The sequence below is a fragment of the Perognathus longimembris genome, chromosome 14, assembly GCF_023159225.1.
Source record: "Perognathus longimembris pacificus isolate PPM17 chromosome 14, ASM2315922v1, whole genome shotgun sequence".
NCBI lineage: Eukaryota > Metazoa > Chordata > Mammalia > Rodentia > Heteromyidae > Perognathus > Perognathus longimembris.
The window spans coordinates 6,807,524-6,819,311 of record NC_063174.1 but is presented as its reverse complement, the minus strand read 5'-3'; positions in this window follow the sequence as shown (position 1 = coordinate 6,819,311).

Below are 11,788 nucleotides of genomic sequence, written 5' to 3'. Positions count from 1 at the left end.
ACTCAGTGGCGTAGTCCAGATTACAAAATCAGCCAAAGCATTGGCAGGTGCTTTGGATCAAAGCCCTGCAGTCTTCCCGCTAAGCCACAGAGCTTTAGATAATTACTATAGCAAAACCATGGAGCAGGGTGCTGGTGCTCACAGCTGTAATCCTCGCTACACAGGAGATTTGAGGATCACAGTTCAAAGCCAGCCCAGGGCAGGAAAAAAATCTGTGAAACCGGAAGTGGAGCTGTGGTTCAAAGTGGTAGAGTGCTACCCTTGAGCAAAAGAGCTCAGGACGGTGCCTGAGCCCTGAGTTCAAGCCTCACCACCGACAAAAAAAGGGTGAAATGTCTGAAGCACATAGCAGATATAAACTCAGTATTTAAAAATTTCAATAGTGGGGCTGGGGTCATAGCCTAGTGGCAAGAGTGCCTGCCTCGGATACACGAGGCCCTAGGTTCGATTCCCCAGCACCACATAGACAGAAAATGGCCAGAAGTGGTGCTGTGGCTCAAGTGGCAGAGTGCTAGCCTTGAGCAAAAAGAAGCCAGGGACAGTGCTCAGGCCCTGAGTTCAAGGCCCAGGACTGGCAAAAAGAAAATTTCAATAGTAACTTAAAATAAATATATGATGTATAAAGGTAACTTTAAGAGACAAATATAAAAGATAATATGAATGGAATTTTTGAAACATTTATTCTATCTCACTATGAGATACCTACATAAAGCAATAACTAGAATGCATGCAGGTATAATAATATATATATATATATATATATATATATATCTCAATAGTGGCAAAAGGAAGGGAAAGGGAATAGCTATTTTGGAAAAAAATGTATGCTACCAAAATTGAGTTATTTATCTATTTAGTTATATTTTTGTGTGTCCTGCTACTGAAGCTTGAACTCACTGGGTCCTGAGCTCGGTTCTGGCTTTTTGCTAGTTACACTAAGAGTCTCATGGGTGGGCTAGGAATATGGCCTAGTGGCAAGAGTGCTTGCCTCCTACACATGAAGCTCTCGGTTCGATTCCCCAGCACCACATATATAGAAAACGGCCAGAAGGGGCGCTGTGGCTCAAGTGGCAGAGTGCTAGCCTTGAGCGGGAAGAAGCCAGGGAAAGGCCCAGGACTGGCCAAAAAAAAAAAAGAGTCTCATGGACTTTGCTGCCTTTTCTGGCTTCAAACCGCAATCCTCAGATCTCAGCCTCCTGAGTAGCTAGGATTACAGGCATGAGCCTCCAGCACCTGGCTCTAACTGGTGTGTTTGTACCTGGTGTCTTAAAATAGCATCACGGAGTCAGGCATTCTTGGAGCAAGAGTCCAGTTGTCAAGTTCCACATACCATTCTACTGTTTTTGTCTATTTATAGTTTGCTGGGAAACTATCCAGGAAAAACTTAGCATTATTCTGGGTAAGTCATGGCATTTATGACTCAAGATGGTTGTGGTCATGTCAAGCGTAGTCCATACACTTTCCTATTCCTCCACCTCTGGCTGGTGCTCTCCCACTTGAACTATGCCCCCAGCAATTGTTCTTTAATCTCCCAACGCCATTTTGTAACTTTCGATGTACATGTCTTCTTGTTTCTTCCATTAAATTCTAGAGAACAATACGCATTCTACTCTTGTTTCATGGGTGCCTGTTAGGGCTAGCTGATTAATGATAGTATTCAAGTCTTCTTTTCTTTTTTTTTTTTTGATGGCCCTGGGATTTGAATATTGAGCCTGGGCACTGTCCCTAAATTCCTTTTGCTCTAGGGTAGCACTCTTACCACTTGAGCTATAGGGCCACTTCCAGCTTTTCCTGTGATTAATTGGAGATAAAAAGTCTCATGGACTTTCCTGCCCAGGATGGTTTTAAACTGTGACCCTCACATCTCAGGCTCCTGAGTAGGTAGGATTACAGGCGTGAGCCACCAGTGCCTAGCTTCAAGTCTTCTCTTTCATTGTTGACCAGTTTTTCAGATGGAAGCTGTTCATCTGATGGGAGACTTGTGTTAGCATTTCCCCAGCCTCAGGTCCTCAGCTCCTCCCACTAGCCCCCAGATCCACCCATACCTAATGAGCCACTCCTACTCACTACCTAACTACTTCCCCTTTACCCTCAGAGAAGCTGCCACCTGCATAAGGTGCAGACGCCATGTAACTCCCTCTCCCGTGGGAACTATGGCCCCACTAATAAACCTCCTTATGAACCTTCTTCTCCTGCTGTGACTATCTCCACATGGTCCCCTGGGATGGCCGAGACCTATGTTTTCAACTTGTACATAGAATATATAAAGATCTTCAATTACACAATTTTTTTTGGTGCTGGCCTTAGGGCTCCAATTCAGGGCCTGAGCGCTGACCCTGAGCTTTTTGCTCAAGGCTAGCACTCTACCCTTGAGCCACAGGTTCATTTCCAGCTTTTTGTTGGTTAATTGTAGGTAAGAGTCTCATGGACTTCCATGCTATGGGCTGGTTCTCACCCAAGATCCTCAGATCTCAGCCTCCTGAGTAGCTAGAATTACAAGTATGAACCACAGGCACCTGATTAAATTAAAAAAAAAAATAAAACAACACAATTTAAAAAGAGTGAAGGGTTGGAATAGTCATTTCTCCAAAGAAAACAGATGAATAGTAAATGAGTACATGAGAAATGCTCAACAATTATTAGTCATTAGAGACATGCAAATCATAACTAAAATAATCCACAGCACTGTGTGTGTGTGTGTGTGTGTGTGTAATGAAAGAGCCGAGATATAGCTCAGCTCAGTGATAGAGCACATGCATGTGGCTCTAGGTTTGATCTTCAGCACTACAAATGAAAACACAATAAGATACTGAAAGCATAGGTCTCGGCCATCCCAGGGGACCATGTGGAGATAGTCACAGGCAGAAGAAGGTTCATAAGGAGGTTTATTAGTGGGGCCATAGTTCCCACGGGAGAGGGAGCTACATGGCGTCTGCACCTTATCCAGGTGGCAGCTTCTCTGGGGTAAAGGGGAAGTAGTTAGGTAGTGAGTAGGAGTGGCTCATTAGGTATGGGTGGATCTGGGGGCTAGTGGGAGGAACTGAGGACCTGAGGCTAGGGAAATGCTAACAGATACTAGTTCACACCTAGGACATAAATATCTTTATTTAAATTTTTTTTTTTTTTTTTTTTTGGCCAGTCCTGGGGCTTGGACTCAGGGCCTGAGCACTGTCCCTGGCTTCTTTTTGCTCAAGGCTACCACTCTACCACTTGAGCCACAGCGCCACTTCTGGCCGTTTTCCATATATGTGGTGCTGGGGAATTGAACCCAGGGACTCATGTATAGGAGGCAAGCACTCTTGCCACTAGGCCATATCCCTAGCCCCTTTATTTAATTTTTAAGTTTTAATTTTTTTTTTTTTGCCAGTCCTGGGGCTTAGACTCGGCCTGAGCACTGTCTCTGGCTTCTTTTTGCTCAAGGCTAGCACTCTGCCACTTGAGCCACAGTGCCACTTCTGGCCGTTTTCTATATATGTGGTGCTGGGGAATCGAACCCAGGGCTTCATGCATGCTAGGCAAGCACTCTATCGCTAAGCCACATTCCCAGCCCAGGATATATATATTTTAATAGTCAGATAAGTGAGCCATGGTGGCCATCAATGCCAATAGTCTTCTCAGAAGACTGAAGCAAGAGTATTGTTTAAGCCTGGGAGTTCCTGGCTAACCTAGGCCACATAGTAAGATGCTATCTCAAAAAAAAAAAAAAAAAGTCATATAATAGCTAGTGTTGGCAAGGATGTTGAAAAATTAGAACACTAAAGTAATGGTGGAAAGGTAAAATAGTACAGTGTGGAAGTCATTTGGAAGTTCTGCCAAAAGTTACACATGTAGGGCTGGGGACATCGCCTAGTGGCAAGAGTGCTCGCCTCGTATACATGAAGCCCTGGGTTCAATTCCCCAGCACCACATATATAGAAAACGGCCAGAAGCGGCGCTGTGGCTCAAGTGGCAGAGTGCTAGCCTTGAGCAAAAAGAAGCCAGGGACAGTGCTCAGGCCCTGAGTCCAAGGCCCAGGACTGGCAAAAAAAGAAAAAAAAAGATGTGGAGCTGTGGCTCAAGTGTGAGAGTGCTAGCCTTGAATAGAAATGTTGAGGGACAGTGCCCAGGCCTTGAGCTCAAGGCCCGTGATCAACAAAAAGTAAAAAAAAAAAAAAAAATTATAGATTAAAAAATGTTAGGGGGGCTGGGAAAGTGGCTTAGTGATGGAATGCTTGCTTAGCATGCATGAAGCCCTGGGTTCCATCCCTCAGTTCCCCATAGAGAGAAAAAGCTGGAAGTGGTGCTGTGGCTTAAGTGGCAGAGTGCTACCCTTGAGCAATAAAAGCTCAGGGACAGTGCCCAGTCCTGAATTCAAGTGTGTGCATGCTCGTGCGCGCGCACACACACACACACACACACACCACATACACAGAATATATCGCAATAGCTGGGCATGTAGCGCCGTGTTATAGCACTTGCCTAGCACGCACGCAGCCCAGAGTTCCAACTCAACACTGAAAACAAATTATAATAAATAAAAAGTAATATATCCATGAAATAGAATATTATTTAGTCATAAGAAGCAATGAGGTTCTGATAGAAACGACAATATGGATGAGCCTCAAACATACTATCTTAAATTGATAAAAACCAGATATGAAAGGCCATTAGTTCTATGATCCTGATAATATGAAATATGTCTAGGGAAACCCAGAGACAGACAATAGATTAACACTCTTCAGAGACTGCTTGTTGGGGAACAGATGGAGTATCTGTTGAGGGACACCAGGATTATAATTCTATGTGTATGTGTGTGTGTGTGTGTGTGTGTTTGTGTGTGTGTGTGTGTGTGTGTGTGTGTGCTTACTAGGCATGAACTCAGGGTCTTAAGCTCTAGCTCATCTTTTTTGCTCAACACTGGGGCTCTACCATCTGAGCCATGCCTCCACTTCTGGCTTTATGCTGGTCAGTTGGAGATAAGAGTCTCCAGGTTGGCTTTGAACTGTGATTTTTAGATCTCAGCCTCCTGAGTAGCTATCTCTAGAATGATCTAGAGATGAGCCACCCTGGCTTGCATCAGGATTTTTTTTTTTTTTTTTTTGGCCAGTCCTGGGCCTTGGACTCAGGGCCTGAGCACCGTCCCTGGCTTCCTTCTGCTCAAGGCTAGCACTCTGCCACTTGAGCCACAGCGCCCCTTCTGGCCGTTTTCTATATATGTGGTGCTGGGGAATCGAACCTAGGGCCTCGTGTATCCGAGGCAGGCACTCTTGCCACTAAGCTATATCCCGAGCCCATTTATTTATTTATTTATTTATTTTTTTAGAGTTAAGATGTTCTGTAATTAAGATAGTAGTAAGTGATACACAATTGTGAATATGCTAGAAACCAATAAACTGTACACACAAGAAACATAAACTTCAGCTGGGCATAGCGGCACAGCCTGTAATCCTAGCACTCTGGAAGCTAGCAGGTGGGAGGATCACAAATCGGAGGCCCAGTTAGTCTACATAAAGAGATTGTCCGGAACAAGCAAACCATCTAAATGCTGTTAAAACCTATATAATTTGAATTATATTTTCCTAAACTTGTTGCATGTACCTCTGATACCATATATATACCTGAAATTTGACTATGAATCTATTGTAATTGAGTAAAATGTAGGAGTCACATATGCATGGTGATTTTGAATGAAAACTAGGATAGAAACTCTTGCTTGGAAGGTTTTGATTAATTTCCTTGAGGAAACGTTCTGTCTCATCTCTAGAATACCCCCGCTATCCGCATCTCCAGACTGCAGGTGCTATCATTTAGTAAAGCAAATGCTATTCCCTAATCTGCCTATCTAGGTCTTTTTTTTTGACCAGCCCTGGGCCTTGAACTCAGGGCCTGAGCACTGTCCCTGGCTTCTTTTTTGCTCAAGGCTAGCACTCTGCCACTTGAACCACAGCACCACTTCTGGCCGTTTTCTGTATATGTGGTGCTGGGGAATCGAACCCAGGGGCCTCATGTATACAAGGCAAGCACTCTTGCCATTAGGCCATATCCCCAGCCCCTATCTAGGTCTTATAAATCACTATTTCTTTATGCAGATGTGATTGAAGAAAGTAAAAGTTTAGGGTTGGAAATGCTCTAGATGGATTTTTTTCACCTTAAACAATTTTCCTGAGTCACTGGTCACCACTTGAACTGCTGTCACGCGAGACAACACCCTGACTCCTGAGAGAAGTGTAATTCTCACTGCGAAAGGAAAGTAGCTACCTTTTCTGGCTCAGCTCAAAGAACCCCATCCTCAGGCTTCTCCATGGCAGAAGGGGTGGCAGCCACACTCAGTGAGCTCGGGTGGTGATGGACAGGTGAATTTTGGCTTGCTGAGATATAGAAAGTCCAAAGGGAACATAGATACAATGCAATTTTTAAAAGCTCAAGGTAAGGCTTAGAAGTAGTTTAACTTCACATTGCCTGCCTGTTGTGCAATAGTAGCACCACAGTCTGTTTTATCCATGTATGAAAAGAGCAGAGAAATGGTAACAAAATGTTCAGCAATTGTTTCAAGATGGCGATTATTGTTCTTTGCTCTTTATTCTGAATGTTCCACTTTTTCAAATTGTGCAAGTGATTGTGAAAATAGTCAACACTAAATAGGGATATAAAATTTGAAACAATCCTCTCCCTTATTTTAACGATGTCTTTCAGAGGAGAGCACTTAATAGTTAGTGTCTGTGGTTTGTTCTGTTTTGGAGACAAGGTCTCACTACGTAGCCAGATCATCCTCAAACTCTAGATCCTCCTGCTTGACCTTCCCCAGGACTGGAATTACAGTTGTGCACCAACACACCTGCTCGGAAACCTCATTATATTTATTCAAACATTACAGAAAGGTTTTGCTATCTGTTATTTTTCTATTAGTGTGGGTCCTGGGACTTAATTCAGGGCCTGGGCACTGTCCTTGAGCTTTTTTGCTCAAGGTTAACACTCTACCACTTGAGCCTCTGCTCCACTTCCAGCTTTTTGGTGGTTAATTGGAGATGAGAGGCCCACAGATTTTCCTGCCTGAGCTCTTGCTGGCTTTGAACCTCAATTCTCCTATCTCAGCCTCCTGAGCAGCAAGGATTACAGGCATGAGCCCCTGGTGCCTGGCTAAGTATATATCCTTAAGCTATTAGGACTCTTTTTTAGACAACATAACCATAATGCCATTATCATAATAAAAACAATGAATATATCCAGAAACAAAGTTTGCAAAATTATACACTAATTATAATTTTTTCCTAATACACATTTTGCAATAGATAAGAAAACATTTCTTGGGCTGGGAATATGGCCTAGTGGCAAGAGTGCTTGCCTCCTACACATGAAACTCTCGGTTTGATTCCCCAGCACCACATATATGGAAAACGGCCAGAAGGGGCGCTGTGGCTCAGGTGGCAGAGTGCCAGCTTTGAGCAGGAAGAAGCCAGGGACGGTGCTCAGGGCCTGAGTCCAAGGCCCAGGACTGGCCAAAACAAACAAACAAACAAACAAAAAACAAAAAGAAAACATGTCTTCTTTTTTTTTTTTTTGTTTTTTTTTGTTTTTTTTTTTGCCAGTCCTGGGGCTTGAACTCAGGGCCTGAGCATTGTCCCTGAGCTTCTTTTGCTCAAGGCTAGCACTCTACCACTTGAGTCACAGAGCCACTTCCAGCTTTTTTTGTGTATGTGGTGCTGAGGAATTGAACCCAGGGCTTCGTGCATGCTAGGCAAGCACTCTACTGCTAAGCCACATTCCCAGCCCGAAAATATTTCTTCTAGAAGTTTGAGTTCTTTTAAGTCAGTAGAAAACTACTATTCTACTTATCTTTCAAGCTTATAAAGTAACTATTATGTATCCTAATATGCTAATGCAAACTAGCAACTTTTTTATTTACGCTCAAGAATTATTTTTCTTAAACTGGGAGAGAGCAAGGGAAGGGGTAACACTGTCCAAAAAGAAATGTGCTCATTACCTGACTTACGTAACTATAACCTCTCTGTACATCACCTTTATAATAATAATAAAAATAAAAAATAGAATAATTTTCCTTAAGGTAAAAGGGCAGAATCTTAGAAAATTATAGAAATGTTTTTTTAGCCTTGGAACAGGAACAATTAACTAGGAACATGAAATACACAGTTTTTACAATATGATTTGGCTTTTGTCACCACACCAAGATTTGGTGACTATAGTGAATTATGGAACAAACTGTCAAAACTCTCATCATTTAAAAAAGTGTCTTTAGTGGGCTGGGGATATGGCCTAGTGGCAAGAGTGCTTGCCTCCTATACATGAGGCCCTGGGTTCAATTCCCCAGCACCACATATACAGAAAATGGCCAGAAGTGGTGCTGTGGCTCAAGTGGCAGAGTGCTAGCCTTGAGCAAAAAGAAGCCAGGGACAGTGCTCAGGCCCTGAGTCCAAGCCCCAGGACTGGCAACAAAAACAAAAACAAACAAACAAAAAAGTGTCTTAGGAGAAGCTGTGATTCCTAGAAGTCAGAATTATTAAGAAATAGCCATCTCAAGCTTAATTTACTGTCGTTTTTAATTTTTTTAATCCTGAGACACGTCAGGTTTCTAAAAGTTACAAAAATACTTTTAAAATTCTTACATAGCCTTCATCTAGCTTCCCCAAAATTTGTTTCAATAGCATAGTAGGTGGAAGTCAATTTCAAGAAGACATTTGATAAGATTTTCTTTAAAATTCTATAGATAGGGCTCCAAGTAGGGTCAAGTAGTAAAAATACCTACCTAACAAGGAAGGAAGTGTAAGGCCCTGAGTTCAAACCTTTTTATCACTGAGAGAGAGAAAAAAAAACCTTAGGGATCCATTACTATTATCACACTTTAGATAAGAGGTTATTACAATGACTGTTTCTGAAAGGAGGTAACTGGGTCAGGTGATAATTGTCAGGTAGCCACAGGTATCTGACATGCATACAGGGAGGATGTTACTTAATAGGATGGATAACTACTTAATGAATGGTTTGTGATATGTGGAGCTTTTGTTTGGCCACCCTCTGCCTACCACCTTTATTTAATTGACTGTTAATAGAGCCTTTGGCAGGTTGGCTGATACAGATTACCACCCAGTCAGGGTTCCAAGACATCCCCACTGAAGGAAGCAGTGAGACAGAACCAACAAGATGCAAGCTGGTAAGGCTAAATATCAAGGACAAAACGATCAACTGCTGAATTCAACAAAGGAAGGGAATAATCTAGTTCAAAAGTTCAGGCAGTGATGGCTTCGGTTTGCTACAAACTCTGAGGCAAAAGAATGCTCTGCCTGTCTCAGACCAAGGCCACACACAGGAGAGTGCATTCCTGGCTCGGGGCTGACATTGGAAGACTGGAGTTAGGACTCAGTTCACAAACATCAGAGAGAAACTGCAGTGTGCCCAGAAAAGCAACGGGAGGGACTGGAATTGTTTCATCCTGAAAAGGGGAGACATGAGTACAAATAGTATGTGATTTGTTGAACGGAGAGGGAGAAGACATAACATGCCATTATAGAGAGCAAGCCTAATCATAGCTCATATGAATGGCTGACATTTTTGAATGTTTAATAGATAGTAGGCATTTTACATGCATTATCTTATTTAATAGAATGCTCCTATGAAGAGCTATTGAATCTTACTGTGTCTGTTTTGTCCATTAGGATAAGCTAAGCTCAGAGAGGCCAAATTACCACCAATAATAGTAAGGTGAAACAGCTAAGACCCATATGAGTTAATAACTTAAGCACAGAAGAGTGTTTGAAGATAATACATGCGCATAAAACTTGGATTTAGTATCAAGTATTATGGTCAATATTATTGTTACCATGTTGAGCAAGAACAGTATTTCTTAGTTTGGGCTACATATCAGTTACGCAGCGCTCTTTAAAAACTACTCATGCAGGGTTGGAGATATGGCCTAGTGGCAAGAGAGCTTGCCTCGTATACATGAGGCCCTGGGTTCGATTCCCCAGCACCACATATATAGAAAACGGCCAGAAGTGGCACTGTGGCTCAGGTGGCAGAGTGCTAGCCTTGAGCAAGAAGAAGCCAGGGACAGCGCTCAGGCCCTGAGTCCAAGCCCCAGGATTGGCCAAAAAAAAAAGCTTTATAAATAAGCCTGGTGGTGGTGGCGGCTCACCCCTGCAATCCTAGCTACTCAGGAGACTGAGATCTGAGGACTTCACTTCAAAGGCAGCCTGGGCAAGAAAGTCTGTGAGACACTTCCTCCAGTTAACCACCAAAAGTCAGGAAGTAGAGCGGTGGTTCAAGTGGTAGAGTGCTAGCCTTCAGTATAAAAGCTCGGACCTGAGTTCAAGTCCTAGGACCCACACCAAAACAAAAGGAAACAAAAAAAAAATCCTTATTTAAGGATTATTTAAGGATCCCTTATTTAAGGGATTATTAAGGATTATTAAGGATTATTAAGGCTCCCTTATTTAAGGGAGCGGCAGGGCACTCTGATCCCAGCACTCAGGATGTTAAGACAAAGTGTTCTCAAGTTTCAGGCCTATCTGGCCTACATCCATGGGACCCCCAGAGAGACAGAGACACAGAGAAAGAAACTGGCGCCTGCCTCCTGCCTTCGAAGGGATGGCCTGTACAGAGGAAATGTCCAAAGTTGCCTAGATGGAGAAAATACTTACAAAAAAAGATGTATCTCATAAGGGGTTGTGAGCAAAATATGCAAAGAACTCGTGCAACCCATCAATAAGAAAATCAATCCCTGATTAAAAATTGAATCCCCCGCCCCCCAAATCTGATGGAAGACCTGAAGCCCCCACAAAACCCTTCACATCAACTCTCATAGCTGCTTTGTGCACAGCTGTTAAGACTTAGAGGCTTCAGTTCAAGTGGCAGAACGTCTGCAGTGCAAGCAGGAGACCTCAAGTTCAAACCCCAGTACCATTATATCAAAAAGACATGAAGAAACAAGACAAACAGAGCTTGGGGCGCATACACTGTGGCTTAGCAGGTACAGGGGCCTAGATTCAACCCCGGCACTGAAACAACAGCAAACGACAACTTGAGAAGCAATCAAGAGGTCGTTCAGTAGGTGGCTCGATGAGTAAGTTGTGGTACATCCAGACAATTGAATGTTATTCAGCATTAGAAAAGAAATGAGCTACTAAAGCCATAGAGGAACCCTTCATGCACACTACTAAATGAAAGAGCTGATCTGAAAGGGTTAAATGCTATATAATTCCAATTGTATGACATCCTGAAAAATACAACACTATAGAGAAACATACATACATGTAGTTGACAGGGTTATGAGGATAGAACCCAAGAAATTCATTCATTTTTTAAAAAATTTGGTTGCTGGCTTGAACTCAGGTCCTGTGCGCCGCTCCTGAGCTTCTTTTGCTCAAGGTTAGCACTCTACTACTTGAGCCACAGCGCCACTTCTGTATTTTTCTGAATAGTTAATTGGAGATAAGAGTCTCTCGGACCTTTCCTGTCTGAATTGGCTTCAAACCGTAATCCTCAGATCTCAGTCTCCTGAGGAGCTAGGAACCCAGGTGTGAGCCACCAGCACTAGGCTTACTTTTATTTTGAACTTTTGGTTTCAAGATCTCCTGAGTAGCTAGAGTTCTAGGTGTGAGCTAGTTGTGCCAGGGTAGGTACATTTTCAGGCAGCAAAACCGTTCTGTATACTTATTTTTCTGTTTGAGACCTGGACTTGGTATCTGAAGCTTTACAGTCATTGGCAGGTGAGCTGTTCCTTCAACCCCTATCCTGTACACTTACAAACGTGGATATTTATCATTTTACACTCCCCTCAATCCATAGAGAATTAGCC